Source organism: Narcine bancroftii, chromosome 1, assembly GCF_036971445.1.
Source record: "Narcine bancroftii isolate sNarBan1 chromosome 1, sNarBan1.hap1, whole genome shotgun sequence".
Taxonomy (NCBI): domain Eukaryota; kingdom Metazoa; phylum Chordata; class Chondrichthyes; order Torpediniformes; family Narcinidae; genus Narcine; species Narcine bancroftii.
Window position 1 is genome coordinate 133,381,813 of NC_091469.1, and position 20,123 is coordinate 133,401,935.

At 47.2% G+C, this 20,123-nt stretch overlaps 1 protein-coding gene across 4 annotated transcripts in view; it reads left to right on the forward strand.

Annotated features, from left to right (window-relative positions):
• Window positions 1–17,926: 17,926 nt before the first annotated feature.
• LOC138764485 (uncharacterized) overlaps window positions 17,927–20,123 on the forward strand; it is a 153,982-nt gene continuing 151,785 nt past the window's right edge. For 3 of the 4 annotated variants that reach the window (XM_069940472.1, XM_069940492.1, XM_069940481.1), the window contains exon 1: window positions 17,930–18,357. The gene's annotated coding sequence lies outside the window, so the exon portion shown is untranslated. Of the gene's footprint in view, window positions 18,358–20,123 lie in introns of all 4 variants that reach the window. The other variant, XM_069940503.1, reaches the window with a different exon arrangement.

Genomic DNA, 20,123 nt, shown 5'->3' on the forward strand with positions numbered 1-20,123 from the left:
TATCGTCTCTTGTCTGGATGAATGCTGCTCCAAGCATACTCAAAGAGGCCTAACTATTCCCATGATAAAGTTGCCTACTGAATTAGCGCCCCAAACATTCTTTTGCTCTGCTACCTTATCATGGTGTGGTTGTACCAACTACAAAATGCATTGCAATTAACTCCCAAGCCCACAATGTTTACCAGCAAAGACAGGCAGTATGTACATAGGAAAACCAACAGTTGCAGATTTTCATCCAAATTCTACTCCATTTCTGACTTGGAACTGAAACCCCATTTACTCCTTCATCATCCCTCTACCTGCATCTCAGAGCTATCAATTGCTGTACCTTCAGAAGGATTAAGAGATTCAGGAGGATAGTTTGCATTTTTCAAAATTGAAGGTAATTTTGGTTTGGCAACAGTAGTCTTGCCAGTGTTGTTCACATTGAGATAAATTAATTTTTAAAAATATTTGTTGAAATTTACTGAGAATTGGACCACACTCTTTGTCTTGAAGAGAATCCTGATCAAGCTAATGTCAATTTGTAAACTTTCCTTTTGAGTCAAAATTTCTGACACATGACTAATCTTTTATTGCCATTTAACCAAGGGATATTGGGGAGGAGGCAGGTGGAAATTTTCATTCCACCTCACTTGATCTTCTTTATTCATCCAGGTTTGGCTGTGCATTCTTTAACACAAGTTCCCCAAACTTCCCTTTTCTATTTCATGCCTGCTTCAACTCCAATTTAAATGACTTCAACTTCTTTTGCCTTTATTATCCCAACTTTAATTTCATTTGGTTCTTATTGAGAGAGCCATATAAATTTGTGAAATATATCAAAAGACATTGCTATTTAAAAATTGAATGCATAAGCATTAAAGATGGTCAGGATTAGAAACTGTTTCAAGATTTTTTTTAAATTAATAAGTCTAAAACTTGCCTTAAAAGTATTTTAGCTTATGAAATGGAGTTGCATAGGGAAATGTATTTAGAATGATTCAAACCTGTTGTGCTTCATTTTCCTTTAACGTTTTCTAATTTTATTGGTTTGCAGTTGAGCAAAACTGGCTGCAAAGATGATGACTAACTCAAGTTTGTGGATTGGTGTGAACTTTTGAATGTAAGATTTATTTTTCTGGAGCACATTCATTTCTTGTGGAACATCTCTGGTAAATTAACAGCACCTTTGGTATGAAATTATTGTGTATCTTGTACCTCCTCCAGATAGCTGCAGATTACAAAGGTACTCAAGTGCACTAAACATCATCTCAATCAATGTGTCCATTTACAAAGCAAATAAAATCTGCTGACTTGACCACACATTAACTGAATGCTCCAGGGCAACTATTATGTGCAAAGTCTATCTGTTAGTGATCTTTTAAAATTTTAAAGCCATGACTCAACACTTTGATAACAATGTTTGATAACATTGAAACATTTACCATTTTGCTGTAATGAAAATGTTGCAGACTGTCCATCCCATCTTTGATATTCATAATTATCGCTGAGTGAAATAATCCAAAACATTTGGGTTTCTGGAGATATTCAGGATTTTAATAAAGCATCAGATATTTTTATTAATGTGAACTCCTTTTATTATAAAGTAGGAAATCTTGCATTGCACAAACATGAAATGATGTAGCATGTTATTTGTCAAATAATAGTCCATACCCATAGAAAAAATTAAAATAGATTGTCAGCTGTTTGGCAGACCATAATGAAGTTTACTCGATGAGTTTTCTGGCAATGATTTAAGTAGAGCAAGGTTCAGCGTTGGGTGCTCCTGCTGGTTATAACTCACGTGATTATTGTGTTGCCATTTCACTATCTGGAGTTAATTCTTATAAGAAGTGTTAGTCTATGCAATTTTGCTTCAATGCCACCTTAATAGAGCAGGGCCAATCCAAGTCCATACTTCAGAAAACAACATCAAAAAGTACCATTTATGGAAGCATAAAGTATATTAAAGCTGTTATCTTTGTCCCAAAACAAACTATTCTTTTTCAATCTTTTAATGAACATTTCATAATATATGGCACAACCTAAGGAGAATAGAAATAACACATTAAAAGTGGTATGGCCAAGTCTACATAGTATTACTATTAACTTCATGAATCCTCACTCTCAGAAAAATTGCCTGAGCTTGAACCATATTGTTGGCAATCTTAGTGCCTTATTTGACCTTTAGATAAGTTTGCAATTGCATATCTATACTTTTTCAAAAACTGCCTAGTTCCACTTCAATCACCAAAAATCCTTGCCTTTATTCTCTCCTAGACTTGATTATTTCTGACTCACTCAGGTCCTGCATCAAATCTCAGCACTAACATCCCTCAAATAAATGCCTGGCCACTTGTGCTTATAGTTATTGAACCCTTGCCTACGTCCTAACCTCTGGAATTCTTTCTGTAAGCCTCCATAACTTCCTGCTGATATTTAAAACCCGTCTTGGAACAGCTTGTGGTAATCTGAACCAACAAGCACATGTTAAGTTTAGCAAGCAAATTTTGTTTTCTAGCCCTCCTGCAAAATAGCTTGATATAATGTAGACTTGTTCTGCATATGTGCAAGATATTATCAAAAATAGGTGAAGAAAAGGAAACAGAAGTAGAACAAATTTTAGACATCAAATGCAATATTGAACACTGCAGTGCAGGAACAGGCCCTTTAGCTCACAATGTCTGCACTGTACTTGATGCCCAATTTAAACTTAAACTGCATGTGATCCCTATCTTCTATCCCAGGCAGCCTGTGGCAGACACCCACCAGTATGAGTGTTTTTTTTTTAAATAACTTGCCCTGCATATCTTTGATACTTTTCTCCTAAGTGATCTTTTTAAATCCCTGGGTAAAAGATTCTGATTACACTAGACAACATTTTTTCTCTGAAAGTTTTGATCCTCTTTTTAAAAAAAAAATTGGGGATATAACAGATGAGCACAAAGATAATTTCATCATGAAGGAAGTGGAGAAACAATAAATTAACTTTTAATTGCATGTTTAATCGCCTAATGATAGCACATTGCATTAGTTCAACTGACCTAAGAATGTTTTTCTGCTGATTTTTGTTTGTACTCAGCACAGATGCCTCTCCTGTCAGTGTCCAACAATAGTCGGCCAGCATTGATGGATTCTAGTTGCCCTGATTTGGCTTTTCCTTGGTCATATTGTCCTGGTGAAATCACTATGTTTGTAACTGCACCGAGATCAGCAGGGAAAACGTCCAAATGCAAATGCAGAAAATGAATTTTCAATGACCTGTTGCGCTTCGTGGATTTATATGCTTGAAGTAGATGTAAAATATGACATGAAATCACAAAAATAGGTTATATCTTTTTATAAAAAAAAATAGGAAAATTTTCGTGATTAGCAGCCCAAAATCCATTAAATACACCTAAGAATGTTCAGGAAGCAAACTCTTTGTTGCCTTGTGTTATCTATGCCTATCATAATTTTATAAGTTTCTATTGCAAGTGAACTGAATCCCACCTCCTTTATAATTTCAGGGTGTAGTGGCTATGTAGCAGGCGGAGCGGACGCATGGCGCTGTATTTCAAATTGTCACTGATGCAGCTCACCGGTGAACATGTGGAGCCACAGGCTGGGCTGCTGTGCACTCACCTGGCTGATGCACCGTGTACACGCAGTATTTCATGCTGAGTAGCAACACGCTGGGTTGCTATGCCTCTTTCTAGAGAGCATAGGGCACCCACCATGTTTATTTTAAACCCGCCAGCCACACGTATTGGCAGCAAACACATAGTGATGTCACCCCCACACCCCCGTTCCCGACTGCAAGATTCAGCCGAAGCTTGAATCTACAGTTGTCATGCACGCAGCGGCTGCTGCCATAGCTGCAGTTAACGTGGTGGGAGTTCACTTGCCTCCTTTTTGGACCCACCAACCTCAGGTATGGCTTAATCAAGCTGAAACCCAGTTTTGTCTTTGTGGCGAAATGGCTGAGGACACTAAATTTTGGCACATCATCGGGGTGTTGACGCTGCTACAGCAGCTAAAATGAGTGAATTTATTGCACTTGCCACGGCAGCCAACCAATACACCAGGTTCTGCCAGTTCCTCCTGGACATGTTGGAATTGACCAGGCATGAGCACGGCATGCGGCTTTTAAATATGGAGGAGCTAGGCAACAGGAATCCATCCAATCTGATGAATGAGATGCTTATGTTAGTGGACGGTCATTCTCATTGCTTGCTTTTTCAGACTATTCCTGTCGAAACTCCTGGGTCATGTCTCAATAGCTAACGTGCATTTCCACCGTCCCCCATGATGTGGCCTGGGAAGCTGACAGACTCTACTGTATGCCAGTCCAAGAGTCTGCTTGCATACAGCCCGTATTCACAGCATATACATCTCCCATGCCCTGCTTGCTTTCTGAAACTATTCCTGTTGTAACTCCTGGGTCATGTCTCAATACCAATAGCTAACGTGCATTTCCACCGTCCCCATAATGTGGCCTGGGAAGCTGACAGACTCTACTGTGTGCCAATGCGAGTCTGCTTACATACAGCCCATATTCACAGCACATACTTATCCCGTGCCCTGCGCAATACCTATATCCGCGGTTCAACGAAAGAGGAAGGAATGTACTGACGGGCGGCGAGAATGATGTTTTTACCATCGCCAGTGGGGAAAGTTGCCAGATGCATACCCCCATGTAGCTACCACAAAAAAGTCGGGAAAAGACGATGCCAGCTGCCAGAAGTGGCTTCGGCAGCTGGCACAAGTGTTGGCCTCCTGTATCTTCAAGATGCCACTGGTAAATGCAAGTTTTTCATATACACAGGTGCTGAGGTCAGCTTGGTCCCACCAACCATCTTTGAGAGGGCACATAAGCGACAAGACCTTGCTCTTCAAATCACAAACAAGACCTCTATTCCCAGTTTTGGCGCACGACGCATTAGGATAGGAGGTGCAACATTCCATTGGGATTGTGTTTTGCTTTCTGTTGCGTATCACATTTTGGGTGCAGATTTCTTACAATCCCATGATTTGCTGGTCGATGTTTTTTTTTTCTTTGACTTGGCTTCGCAGACGAAGATTTATGGAGGGGATAAATGTCCACGTCAGCTGCAGGCTCGTTTGTGGCTGACAAGTCCGACGCGGGACAGGCAGACACGGTTGCAGGGGAAAATTGGTTGGTTGGGGTTGGGTGTTGGGTTTTTCCTCCTTTGCCTTTTGTCAGTGAGGTGGGCTCTGTGGTCTTCTTCAAAGGAGGTTGCTGCCCGCCAAACTGTGAGGCGCCAAGATGCACGGTTTGAGGCGATATCAGCCCACTGGCGGTGGTCAATGTGGCAGGCACCAAGAGATTTCTTTAGGCAGTCCTTGTACCTTTTCTTTGGTGCACCTCTGTCACGGTGGCCAGTGGAGAGCTCGCCATATAACACGATCTTGGGAAGGCGATGGTCCTCCATTCTGGAGACGTGACCCACCCAGCGCAGCTGGATCTTCAGCAGCGTGGACACGATGCTGTCGACCTCTGCCATCTCGAGTACTTCGACGTTAGGGATGAAAGCGCTCCAGTGAATGTTGAGGATGGAGCGGAGACCACGCTGGTGGAAGCGTGCTAGGAGCCGTAGGTGATGCCGGTAGAGGACCCATGATTCGGAGACTAACAGGAGTGTGGGTATGACAACGGCTCTGTATACACTTATCTTTGTGAGGTTTTTCAGTTGGTTGTTTTTCCAGACTCTTTTGTGTCGTCTTCCAAAGGCGCTATTTGCCTTGGCGAGTCTGTTGTCTATCTCGTTGTCGATCCTTGCATCTGATGAAATGGTGCAGCCGAGATAGGTAAACTGGTTCACCGTTTTGAGTTTTGTGTGCCCGATGGAGATGTTGGGGGTCTGGTAGTCATGGTGGGGAGCTGGCTGATGGAGGACCTCAGTTTTCTTCAGGCTGACTTCCAGGCCAAACATTTTGGCAGTTTCCGCAAAACAGGACATCAAGCGCTGAAGAGCTGGCTCTGAATGGGCAACTAAAGCGGCATCGTCTGCAAAGAGTAGTTCACGGACAAGTTGCTCTTGTGTCTTGGTGTGAGCTTGCAGGCGCCTCAGATTGAAGAGACTGCCATCCGTGCGGTACCGGATGTAAACAGCGTCTTCATTGTTGAGGTCTTTCATGGCTTGGTTCTGCATCATGCTGAAGAAGATTGAAAAGAGGGTTGGTGCGAGAACACAGCCTTGCTTCACGCCATTGTTAATGGAGAAGGGTTCAGAGAGCTCATTGCTGTATCTGACCCGACCTTGTTGGTTTTCGTGCAGTTGGATAATCATGCTGAGGAACTTTGGGGGGCATCCGATGCGCTCTAGTATTTGCCAAAGCCCTTTCCTGCTCACGGTGTCGAAGGCTTTGGTGAGGTCAACAAAGGTGATGTAGAGTCCTTTGTTTTGTTCTCTGCACTTTTCTTGGAGCTGTCTGAGGGCAAAGACCATGTCAGTAGTTCCTCTGTTTGCGCGAAAGCCGCACTGTGATTCTGGGAGAATATTCTCGGCGACACTAGGTATTATTCTATTTAGGAGAATCCTAGCGAAGATTTTGCCTGCAATGGATCGCAGCGTGATTCCCCTGTAGTTTGAGCAGTCTGATTTCTCGCCTTTGTTTTTGTACAGGGTGATGATGGTGGCATCACGCAGGTCCTGAGGCAGTTTTCCTTGGTCCCAACAAAGCTTGAAAAACTCATGCAGTTTGACATGCTGCGTTTTGCCGCCAGCCTTCCAGACCTCTGGGGGGATTCCATCCATATCTGCTGCTTTGCCACTTTTCAGTTGTTCGATTGCCTTATATGTCTCATCCTGGGTGAGGACCTCATCCAGCTCTAGCCTTAGGGGCTGTTGAGGGAGCTTGAGCAGGGCGGAATCTTGGACTGAGCGGTTGGCACTGAAAAGAGATTGGAAGTGTTCTGACCATCGGTTGAGGATGGAGATCTTGTCGCTGAGGAGGACTTTGCTCTCTGAGCTGCGCAGCGGGCTTTGGACTTGGGGTGAGGGGCCGTATACAGCCTTTAGAGCCTCGTAGAAACCCCTGAAGTCGCCAATGTCCGCGCTGAGCTGGGTTGGCTTGGCGAGGCTAGTCCACCACTCATTTTGGATCTCCTGGAGTTTGCGCTGTAGATGGCTACAAGCGCGACGGAAGGCTTGTTTCTTCTCTGGACAGGACGCCTTGTAAGGTGAGCCTGGTGGGCAGCTCGCTTCTTTGCCAGCAGCTCCTGGATTTCCTGGCTGTTTTCGTCGAACCAGTCCTTGTTTTTCCTGGAGGAGAATCCCAGTACCTCTTCAGTGGATTGCAGTATGGTAGTCTTCAACTGATCCCAGAGGGTTTCAGGGGACGGGTCCGTGAGGCGGATTGCATCGTTGAGCTTTGCTTTGAGGTTTGCCTGGAAGTTTCCTCTCGCTTCGTCTGACTGCAGGTTTCCAACATTGAACCTCTTTCTGGGGGCTTTACTGTTCCTGGGCTTTGGCTTGAAGTGAAGGTTAAGCTTGCAGCGAACCAGCCGGTGGTCATTGTGGCATTCCGCGCTGGGCATGACCCTGGTGTGGAGCACATCTCGTTTGTCACTTTCTCGCACCAGGATGTAGTCCAGGAGGTGCCAGTGTTTGGATTGGGGATGCATCCAGGTAGTCTTAAGGCTGTCCCTCTGCCGAAAAAGGGTGTTTGTAATGACAAGCCGCTGTTCTGCGCAGAGCTCCAACAGGAGGCGCCCATTGTCATTGCACTTGCCGACGCCATGCTTGCCCAGGATTCCTGGCCAGGTTTCTGAGTCTTTGCCGACGCGAGCGTTGAAATCGCCAAGGATGACAACCTTGTCGGCTGTAGGGGTGCGTTGGATGAGGTTGCGCAGGTCAGTGTAGAACTTGTCCTTTTCTGCTGGTTCCGCCTGGAGGGTTGGAGCATAGACACTGATGAGGGTGATGCAACGCTTGTTTTGAAGGGGGAGTCGCATGGACATGATTCGGTCCGAGTGTCCTGTCGGAAAGTTTTCGAGTTTGGAGGCAATGAAGTTCTTGACCATGAAGCCTACACCAGATAGGCGTCGTTCATCTGAAGGCCTGCCAGACAAGTAGAGTGTGTAGCCTGTGCCGCGTTCTTGGAGGCTGCCTACATCTGCCAGGCGGACTTCACTGAGAGTGGCTATGTCGATGTCAAATCTGAGGAGTTCATGTGCAATGAGGGCAGACCGACGTTCATGTCGGTGGCTGTCAGCCTTGTCTAGCATGGTTCTGATGTTCCAGCATGCTAGCTTGAGTTTGTGAGCATCTTTTGAGGGGGGGAGGACGTGGAGGGGGGAGGACGTGGAGGGGGAGGACGTGGAGGGGGAGGACGTGGAGGGGGAGGACGTGGAGGGGGAGGACGTGGAGGGGGAGGACGTGGAGGGGGAGGACGTGGAGGGGGAGGACGTGGAGGGGGAGGACGTGGAGGGGGAGGACGTGGAGGGGGAGGACGTGGAGGGGGAGGACGTGGAGGGGGAGGACGTGGAGGGGGAGGACGTGGAGGGGGAGGACGTGGAGGGGGAGGACGTGGAGGGGGAGGACGTGGAGGGGGAGGACGTGGAGGGGGAGGACGTGGAGGGGGAGGACGTGGAGGGGGAGGACGTGGAGGGGGAGGACGTGGAGGGGGAGGACGTGGAGGGGGAGGACGTGGAGGGGGAGGACGTGGAGGGGGAGGACGTGGAGGGGGAGGACGTGGAGGGGGAGGACGTGGAGGGGGAGGACGTGGAGGGGGAGGACGTGGAGGGGGAGGACGTGGAGGGGGAGGACGTGGAGGGGGAGGACGTGGAGGGGGAGGACGTGGAGGGGGAGGACGTGGAGGGGGAGGACGTGGAGGGGGAGGACGTGGAGGGGGAGGACGTGGAGGGGGAGGACGTGGAGGGGGAGGACGTGGAGGGGGAGGACGTGGAGGGGGAGGACGTGGAGGGGGAGGACGTGGAGGGGGAGGACGTGGAGGGGGAGGACGTGGAGGGGGAGGACGTGGAGGGGGAGGACGTGGAGGGGGAGGACGTGGAGGGGGAGGACGTGGAGGGGGAGGACGTGGAGGGGGAGGACGTGGAGGGGGAGGACGTGGAGGGGGAGGACGTGGAGGGGGAGGACGTGGAGGGGGAGGACGTGGAGGGGGAGGACGTGGAGGGGGAGGACGTGGAGGGGGAGGACGTGGAGGGGGAGGACGTGGAGGGGGAGGACGTGGAGGGGGAGGACGTGGAGGGGGAGGACGTGGAGGGGGAGGACGTGGAGGGGGAGGACGTGGAGGGGGAGGACGTGGAGGGGGAGGACGTGGAGGGGGAGGACGTGGAGGGGGAGGACGTGGAGGGGGAGGACGTGGAGGGGGAGGACGTGGAGGGGGAGGACGTGGAGGGGGAGGACGTGGAGGGGGAGGACGTGGAGGGGGAGGACGTGGAGGGGGAGGACGTGGAGGGGGAGGACGTGGAGGGGGAGGACGTGGAGGGGGAGGACGTGGAGGGGGAGGACGTGGAGGGGGAGGACGTGGAGGGGGAGGACGTGGAGGGGGAGGACGTGGAGGGGGAGGACGTGGAGGGGGAGGACGTGGAGGGGGAGGACGTGGAGGGGGAGGACGTGGAGGGGGAGGACGTGGAGGGGGAGGACGTGGAGGGGGAGGACGTGGAGGGGGAGGACGTGGAGGGGGAGGACGTGGAGGGGGAGGACGTGGAGGGGGAGGACGTGGAGGGGGAGGACGTGGAGGGGGAGGACGTGGAGGGGGAGGACGTGGAGGGGGAGGACGTGGAGGGGGAGGACGTGGAGGGGGAGGACGTGGAGGGGGAGGACGTGGAGGGGGAGGACGTGGAGGGGGAGGACGTGGAGGGGGAGGACGTGGAGGGGGAGGACGTGGAGGGGGAGGACGTGGAGGGGGAGGACGTGGAGGGGGAGGACGTGGAGGGGGAGGACGTGGAGGGGGAGGACGTGGAGGGGGAGGACGTGGAGGGGGAGGACGTGGAGGGGGAGGACGTGGGACGTGGACCTGTCCTCGGGCCTGCACAAAGGAGCTTTTAGGTGGAGTGCAGTGTGCGCAGTACTGGCCCCACCCTTTACACCCATGGTTCGTGTGCCGTGGCCAAGCAAGCTGGGACGTGGCAGCGAGGTCCTTGGTTCGTAGGTTTTATATCGAGTGGCCTTCTCCTATGCAGGTTTCTTACGGGCTGGAGGGGTCTGCCTCCCCTCCTAGGTCGGACCATATTGCCCGGACCGAGGCCGCCGCTGCTCTCCCTGTGCCCTGACTGGGGCCGCCGCTGCTCTCCCTGTGCCCTGACTGGGGCCGCCGCCTCCAACTCTGCCCAGACCGGGGCCTCGGCCTGCCTCACTTGACCGAGGCTGGGGCCGCCGCCTCCCTCTTGCTCCTGCCCGGATTGGGGCCGCCGCTGCCTACCCTTCGCCCGGACTGAGGCCGGGGCCGCCGCTGCTCTCCCTGTGCCCGGACTGGGGCCGCCATCTCCCACTCTCTGCCCAGATCGGGGCCTCCGCCTGCCTCACTCGACCGAGACCGGGGCCGCTGCCTCCCTCTTGCTCCTGCCCGGATTGGGGCCGCCGCTGCCTACCCTTCGCCCGGACCGGGGCCGCTGCTGCTCACCCTGTGCCCGGACTGGGGCCGCCGCCTCCCACTCTCTGCCCGGATCGGGGCCTCCGCCTGCCTCACTTGACCGAGGCCGGGGCCACCGCCTCCCTCTTGCTCCTGCCCGGATTGGGGCCGCCGCTGCCTACCCTCAGCCCGGGCCGGGGCCGCCGCTGCTCTCCCTGTGCCCGGACTGGGGCCGCCGTCTCCCACTCTCTGCCCGGATGGGGGCCTCCGCCTGCCTCACTTGACCGAGGCCGGGGCCGCCGCCTCCCTCTTGCTCCTGCCCGGATTGGGGCCGCCGCCGCCTACCCTCAGCCCGGACCGGGGCCGGGGCCGCCGCTGCTCTCCCTGTGCCCGGACTGGGGCCGCCATCTCCCACTCTCTGCCCGGATGGGGGCCTCCGCCTGCCTCACTCGACCGAGGTCGGGGCCGCCGCCTCCCTCTTGCTCCTGCCCGGATTGGGGCCGCCGCCGCCTATTAGTTTGTTGCTAAATGATGGTAGACAGTAAGCAGTGAAGCAGAGGAAATTAGTTAATGCCACCACTTTCCAAATATGCAGCAAAGGGCGAGTTTCCCAGCTCGGCGTGCACACCCTACACTAAGACACCTATGCTGCCCTGCTCAATGAATTTCCTAGTGTGCTCTCTTAATTTGAATACTTAATTTGAATACCTCCAAAAGACCCCATGGTGTGTCCCATTACATTGACACCTCAGGCCCACCAATTTATGCCAGGGCTCGTCATCTCCCGCCAGATAAGCTGGAGCAGCCGAAGGCAGAATTTACTGCTATGGTGGAATTGGGAATCATTCGACGTTCCAACAGTCAATAGACAATAGGTACTGGAATGGGCCAATTGGTCTGTCGAGCCAGATTTATCGGATCATGGCTGATTTTTCTCTTTCAATAACCAATCCTAGCCTTATCCCCATAACCCTTAACTCCTCTGCCCACAAGAGCATTATCCAACTCTCTCTTAAATATATCCAGCAGATCCGCCCCCACTACCCTCTGTGGCAATTTCTTCCACAGATCCACAACTCTGGGTAAAAAAAATTCTAATTTCTGTCTTAAATGGCCTTCCCTGTATTCTTAAACTATGCCCTCTAGACCTAGTCTCTCCCATCATTGGGAACATGTAGTCTGTCATGCCCTTTGATAATCTTAAATACCTCAAATATGTCTCCCCTCAGCCTTCTAAATTCCATTGCATATAATCCCAATCTTTCTAACCTATCTGCGTATGACAATCCTGCCATCCTGGGAACTAACCATGTAAATCTGTGCTGCACTCCCTCCATAGCAAGTATGTCCTTTCTTAAATATGGGGACCAGAACTGGACGCAATACTCCTGGTGAGGTCTCACCAGGGCCCTGTAAACTGCATGAGGGCTTCGCTACTCCTATACTCCAATCCCCTCTTTATGAAAGCCAACATACCATTTGCCTTCTTCACCGCTTGCTGAACCTGCATGTTAGTTTTCAATGGTTGGTGAATAAATACATCCAGATCCCTTTGCATTACCCCACTCCCTAGCTTAACTCCATTTAAATAATACTCTGCTCCTTTGTTCCTGACTCCAAAATGGACAACCTCACATTTACTCAGATTAAACTTCATCAGCCATTTATCCACCCACTCCTCTAACCTGTCCAAGTCCCCCTGCAATTTCCTGACATCCTCCTCTCACTTCACACTACCACCCAGTTTAGTGTCATCTGTGAATTTGCATATGTAGTTATTAATCCCCTCATCCTTGGGCATCGCCATTATACATGGTACCCAATAATACTGATGGATGGAGACCCTGAGGTGATTACTCCAGGCTCAATAATATAACTACGCCCGACAAATACTCCATTCCTCATATACAGGATTTTGCTGCCTATCTGTACAATTACTGTGTTTTCTCCAAAGTCAATCTCATTAAAGGACATTATCAAATCCAAGTCCATGTGGATGACATTCCCAAAACAGCAATTATTATTCCTTTCGGACTGTTTGAAATCCTTAGGATGCCATTTGGATTGAAGAACGCTGCTCAAACATTCCAGTGGCTTATGGACGTTTTGAGCAGGGATTTAGAGTTCACTTACATCTACTTAGATGACATCTTCATCGCCAGTCAGAATGAGCAAAATCAGCATGAAGCGCAAGGAATTTACTTGCACCCCAGAGGCAGAGCTTGTGTTCACAACTGCCAAAGATGCTCTGGCCGGTGCAGCAATGCTCGCACATCCTAATCCTAGCGTTGCCCTGGCACTCACCACTAATGCCTCAGATACAGCAGTGGGCGCAGTTCTTGAACTGTCTGTCAATGGCCATTGTCAATCCCTAGCTTTCTTTAGCTGCCACCAGAGGCCATCGGAAATGAAATACAGCACATTCAATCGAGATCTGTTTGCATTGTATCTAGTCATACAACACTTATATGTTTTGGAGGGTCGCCATTTCACCGCTTTTACAGACCATAAGCTGCTCACTTTTGCCTTCAGCAAAATACTGGACCCATGGTTGGCCAGGCAGCAACGTCACTTGTCGTACATTCTCTGTCCCTAAATCTGTATCTGACTTACAAGTAATCGTTATGCACTTCCTAGAAACAGCTAAAGCCAATTGTAAAAATTCAATTTGATACATAGTTAACCTTAATTTAAGTCTAATCACTTTAATATTACTCAACAAAAATAACATTGGGTCCTGTGGGAGTTTAACCCCTAAATTTTCTCCAAAAAATTCCTACCTCTAACCAAAAAGGTTTTACTCTAGGACACTTCCAAGTAGAATGCAAAAATGAACCCACATCCTGACCACATCTAAAACATTTATCTGATAATGTTTACTTAATAAAATTAAAGAGGTGGAATAACTTGCCTATAACCCTAGTAGGTAAAGAAAATTGTATAAAAAGATGAGTATTTTTCCTGGGGCTCAATATCTTTTTCAGTCATTTCCCTGTTGGATTTCTCAAAAAATACTTAAGATTTATATTTGAGTATTAGATCATTTTTTATGGAAAGGAAAGATGGCAAGAGTGTGTTTGGAAAAATTGACCTGAAAATTTGAATGGGGAGGTTTGTAATTTCCCCATTTTAAGAATTATAAACCATCTTAATTGAAATTTATTAATGAGATGTTTGATGTAGATAAATCTCCAGCCTGGGTTAAAATAGAAGTAAAATAGGCAAAAACAATATGAAGGACTTTATTTACAAATGGAATTCAAAATTGTTAATAGGAAGTAGAGATATACTTGTTTTGAAACATTTGATTGAATTATGGAATAAAATAAATTATGAAATGGATGGAAAAGATTAGATTTCTCAAAAATGCCTTTATATCAAAATAGACCCCTTCCTTTTTTATGGATAATCAATTTTTTAGGATTTGGAGTCAAATGGGGATTAAGAAAATAAGACTATTTTGAAGCTGGTAAATTTATTACTTTTCAACGAATGAAGGAAAAATTTAATGTCCCAAATAATACTCTTTTCTGTTATTATCAGGTTAAGGCATTCTTAGTTGATAAGTTTGGCCCTAATTTCATACCATCTAGGCAGAATGAATTAGAATTATTGATATGTAAGGGTGGCATGAATAAGTTCATTTTGGTGATTTACAAGTCACTTCAAAAAGAAGTTAGGAATTCATAAATCAAGATTAAGATAGGAGGTTAATTTAAATAGACAAATAGATGAAAATGATTGAATGCAATTATGTAAAGAAAATATGACCTAAATTATTAATGTTAAGAATAGACTGGTTCATTATAATTTTTTGCATCAATTATACTTAACCCCTCAAATTTTTTTTTTAATTGAACCCAATATTGGATGATTTTTGCAGTTCAGCGGTCGGAGGGTCGTGATTCTGCGGGGTCGTCACCAACCTTGAGGAGCGGGTTCTTTTCTCCATGACGTTTTCTTTCTTTTCTCCACACCTTTATCTGCTATTTGTTGTGTTTTGTGTTTTCTTCTTTTCTGGAGAGGGATAGTATTCCCCTTCCGGCCAGTACTCCATCACACGACTCCTCCCCAACATTGGACGATTGATGCCCTTTTGAAGCAGGTGGGAATCTCTGATGGCAGCAATGAGTGGTTGAAAATGTCCATGAACACCCCGGCTAGTTGATTAGCGCAGCTCTGCTTCTTTACCTCCAGATGCTGTCTTACATGCTGAATCTTTCCAGCATTTTAAGAAGGGTTCTGGCCCTACATGCTGACCATATTTCTCTCACTAATGCTGCTGGATGGCTGAGTTGCTCCATCAGAATAATTGTTGAGTGTAACTTTTCAGAAGAAGTTCCACTGCAGCAGATTAATCAATTGAAAATTAGCATAGGTTTATTAACGTGTCAAGAAATCTGTTGTTTTGTGGCCTCTGTATTGTTTCATCAAGGTACAAAATTACAATGTCATAAATGAAAGATTTTTCAAATTAAACAAGTAGTGCAAAAAAGAAGGGGGTGGGGGGAAATGAGGTAGTGTCCATTCAGAAATCTGAGCGCAGAGGGGAATGAGCTGTTTTTGTAACGGTGAGAAAAGGCCAGGCATGGCCTGGGTGGTGAGGGTCCTTGATGATAGAGGCTGCTTTCTTGAGGCACTGCCTTTTAAAGATGCCATTAATGGAGGGAAGAATGTTTCTGGAAGCTTCGGTTCTGGTTTTTTTTTTGGATTGTGTATGGCCTTGTGGCAACAACTTGTGCGTGAAGACTATGCGTCTGCAACTTCTGTTTCACTGTAAGATTATCTGTTTAGAGTCGAGAGGTCTTGGTTATGGAAAGTAATTTCAACGTGGGGAGCAACTGAGAAAATGCTCTTTGGCATCGTAGTTGTAATTTGAACCATCGTCCAGGGTACTGTGAGAAACAGAAGTACCTTCACAGAATTTGCTCAAGACAAAAATTGAGAACAAAGAACATTTATTATACAACAATGCAAAATTGGGTGCTTTCCCCTTACCCTGGGAATACACACATACACTGGGGCTCACCCAACTTTTATACAGTTTATTTCAGTATAGAAGTACCCTCCCCCTTACATTCTCCTGCCTCCAGGATGAGTTTGGCATTAGGCAATCCTGTCTGCCTACGTGCTGTTTCTGTGAACTTGGAGGACCAGGGGGTATCCTGTCGGTGTCCCATCATGTCATTGTCCTTATTCACACCTTCCCGACTCAGGGCTACAAACTTAATTCTTATATGCAGAACTTGCTAATTCTGTCTAAAAGGCTAGAAGACCCTTATCTTATTCAGACTAACTTTACTTCCTACATTCTAATATTCTTATCCTATTCATACTGGCTTTATTCATTACACATATATCCATACTAGTTTTCTTCATCTTTCATATTTTCATATTAGTTTTATTCATCTCTCACAGTACCAATTGCTTATGAGTGCAGACATTCCCGTCGTAAATCCACAGCGGCGATGAGAGGTCCCATCGTACTGCAAGCCGGGTCGTTTACTCGCCTTTTTGGTGGGTTGGCAGTGTGAAAGGGGCTCACAATTGATTCACTCTTAGGACATCGTTTAAAATGCTCCGCCGATACTTCGTCCACCAGTTCCATATTGTGCATTAGCTGTGTAATGTTACTTCATGACATTTCCATGAGGATAATTGATATTTAAATTAGTTGATTATTTGATTTCAACAATGTGTTTTTTTATATATAAATAACACCAAACTCGTCAGTTAAACAAGTGGGGTTTCTGCTTGTCTTTATATCTCTCTAAATATTCCAACTGGCTGCAACTGGTAAAATGTTTATGAATTCGTTTATCACATCCCCAAAATAGAACAGTTTCAATGTATGATTAAAACAGGCCATTCACTCGCCAGAAAGCCGGGCAGCATTTGTGGAGAAAAGAATCAGGTCAACCACTTGATCAATGAAGTATCATTGGGAGTGGGGTTTTTTTTAGTTAATGGGGGTATATGGTGAACTAAACGGTACAGTCTGGATTTAATATTCGAGTTTGGTCTTGCATCCTGATTCGGGGTCGCCACACGGAATGTCCACAATTCTCTCCCACCTTAGATGCTGCTCGACCCGCAGAATTCGTGTTTGTGCACACCGTTAATACAAAAATAATTAAGCACACAATTAATTAAAACTTTTTAGACAAGAAGAATGAAAGTGTGCCTTTGATGGTGTTTCTACCTCCTGGGATGTACAATGCCATTAAATTAGAGCAGGGTGAGGACAAAGAACATTTTAAATAACTTCAGGATTTTGAGATGTGAAACAGTAACTCTGACCTGATGTTCAACATTTTATGTTTTTTGTTTTAGATTTCCAGCATTTGCAGGGATTTTTTAAAAAGTATTTTATGTCTCTGGCGAACACTGGTGCCATCCATTTCTCTTTACAAGACTCGTTCATACAATGTAAGCAATGCATGCAGAACTGTTAGAAACAGAAGTACCTTCAGAGAAATTGCTCGAGACAAAAATTGAGAACAAAGAACATTTATTATACAACAATGCAAAGTTGGGAGCTTCCCCTTACCCTGGGAATACACACATACACTGGGGCTCACCCAACTTTTATAGTTTATTTCAGTATAGGAATACCCTCCCCCTTACATTCTTCTGCCTCCTGGATAGGCATTAGGCAATCCTGCCTGCCTAGTGCTGTTTCTGTGAACTTGGAGGATCAGGGGGTATCCAGTCGGTGTCTCATCATGTCATTATCCTCATTGTCATTCACAAACCTGTCTTTGTTCTAATTTACACCTTCGGGCTACAGCCTCTTCATATGCAGAACTTGCGCTAATACTTACTAATTTCATATGCAGATCTTGGTAATTCTGGGGCTAGGAGACCCTTATCTTCAGACTATTGTCTATCCTTATCTCATTCGGTGAACTTGCTGTCTGTCTAAAGAATTAGAAGATTCTTATCTTACTCAGACTGACTGCTTCCTACATTCTAATATCCATTTCTTATCCTGTTCATACTGGCTTTATTCATTTACCCATATATCTATATTAGTTTCCTCATCTTTATATTTTTATATCAGTTTTACTCATCTCTCACAGAACGAAAAGAGGATTCTAAACTGGGCAGCCGGGGGATCCGAATGCCGCGCTGTCCCTAACATGCTCCCCTTTCCCCCCCCCCCCCCCCAACCCAACCCCCGGGGGCTCCACTTTCTTCCCACCGTGGGCCTCTTATCCTGCTGAATGTCTAACAAAGGAGAAAGAGCGGAGTTGAATGGAAAGTTCGGCGAGGAAAGGCTCCCGTGGTTGAGAAGATCCCCGCGGTGTCAGCCCAATCACTCCTTGATCAATTGGAGGTCGGCTCACGTCTCCTGCTCGACCTTGATCGTCCACCACTTGTAAACGAAACGAATGGGTGGGGACCCAAAATCCTTTAAGAGTGGAAGGATGAGACCTATCGCAACAGGACCAAGTGGCCGCTGGAAATTCAAGGCTCAGACTGTATCCTTTTCATTACTGGCTGCAGGAGGGGTTTCGTTTCGGTCCACGCTGCGTGGATTTGGTTTCTATGGCGATCCTTCTGACTAGTTCACAGACAAAAAAACTCTTCGACCGTGTCTGCCCCTCCTCCCCACAGTTTGTCCGCGCTGCTGTCCGCAGCGAGTTCGGGATCCGCTCCGATGTGATCCCAGCGTCGCGGGGATTCCCAGACGCTTCTCTCCCGGGAAGTGGCCCTCCGACTGGGAGCGCACGTTCATGTTCCTGCTCTGTCCTTCGATGAGGGGAACTCGTCTCAACTTCTCGGTCGTGGATGGTCGTCGCAGGGGGCCGCTGGGGTCGATGTCCCAAGGTAACTGCTCTGTAAAACGCATCAATCCAAAACACATGCTGGATATTCCGATCCGACCAAGGACACACGTGAAATCCGATGTCGACTGTCTTGGTGCGTTTGTTTTGCAGGGAACTTCTCTATGTCAGTGGTTTGCCAACACGGGACTGACACTCCATATTCCATCGTGAGAGATAATAGAATAGAGGAAGTAAAGCAATGAGGAAGACTAGACTAGACTAGAGTAAGTTAAGTAAGTGCTGAGTAGGGATGAATTCCGATAAGAGTGTGAGGAAGGGTTCCGCAAGTATAATAGAATAAGGGTCTTATAGTGATAGAAAGAATTAGCAAGTTCTGCATAGAATTAGTCCTGGGGGTTGAGATGTGTGAATAAGGACAAAAGCAGATTCATGAATAAGGACAATGACATGATGGGACCCCAGACAGGATACCCCATGGTCTTTCAAGTCACCGTAGGCAGACAGAATTACCAAATGCCAAACCAATCCAGGAGGCAGAAGAATGTTAAGGGGTTGGGGGGGGGGGGGGGGGGGGGAAGGTACCTCTACACTGAAATGAACTGTATAAAAGTTGGGTGAGCCCCAGTATGTGTGTGTATTCCCAGGGTAAGGGGAAGCACCCAACTTTGCACTGTTGTACCACACATGTTCTTTGTTCTCAATTTTTGTCTCGAGCGAAATCTGTGAAGGTACTTCTGTTTCTCACAGTAAGTTCCAACATTTTTATATTCAGTTTGACTGCGCATCGGCCCGAGATGATTCACCGAGGGGGAGAAGGGGGCAAAGGTCCAGTGCTTTGAATCTGAGGAGGGAGAACCCCATCCCTAGTTTTTGCGGCATGTGGCATCAATATTCGTGACATCTGTCAGAAACACAAATTCTCACAAATGAGTCTCTTTAAGATCGGTGACACGACAAGCTTTATTCACAAGTCTGCAGAGTTGGACTCAACCGGCTTCTTGCCAAGTCAAGCCCTGATACATACAGTGCATTGTTTTTTATACAATTTGCTTGTCCTTCGGCATCTCCACTACACTGCTTTAATTGGTTAGTTTTTGCAGAATCATCCTGATTACTGTTAGTCACGCACACCACGATCATTCATGACCTCTGCTCACACCAAATTCTGTTTTTCACTCTTTATCAATCTTTGGCTCCTGCATGTCTCTCTGTAGTTAAATTTGTTGCAAGTCTGTTGTAACATTTTCCAGCTAAACTCTAGTGGTTAGCCCCCTTTTATGACTAATCATCACATTTTAACTTAAACCCTTTTTAACCCAAATTCTCTATCTATAGCAACATCCTTGCACAGGGACCACGGATAACCTCCGTGTGTTGCAACTTGACTCTGAACACGTGCGCGTGTTTCCCTGGGTTATCAATGGACCTATTGGGAAACTTTCAGTGCCGAATGTGGGACCAGGAGATCTTTAATCTGCAATATGGGGAAGGGTCATGGGTTTATAAATCGTGGTTATCAATCTCAGGGCATTGGCAATGATAATTTGTCATTGACACGGAAGTTTGAATGGACGCCGTTGGCAAAATGTGGTACCATGAAGCATAGGAGCAGAAATAGGCTATTCAGCACATTGAGTCTGCCCTGCCATTCACCCATGAGCTGATCTACTTTCCAACTCATCCCCCCCCCCCCGCACTGCCCAGCCTTCTCCTTGTTAGAAATAGAAGTACCTTTAAAGAAATTGCTCGAGACAAAAATTGAGAACAAAGAACATTTATTACAACAACAATGCAAAGTTGGGTGCT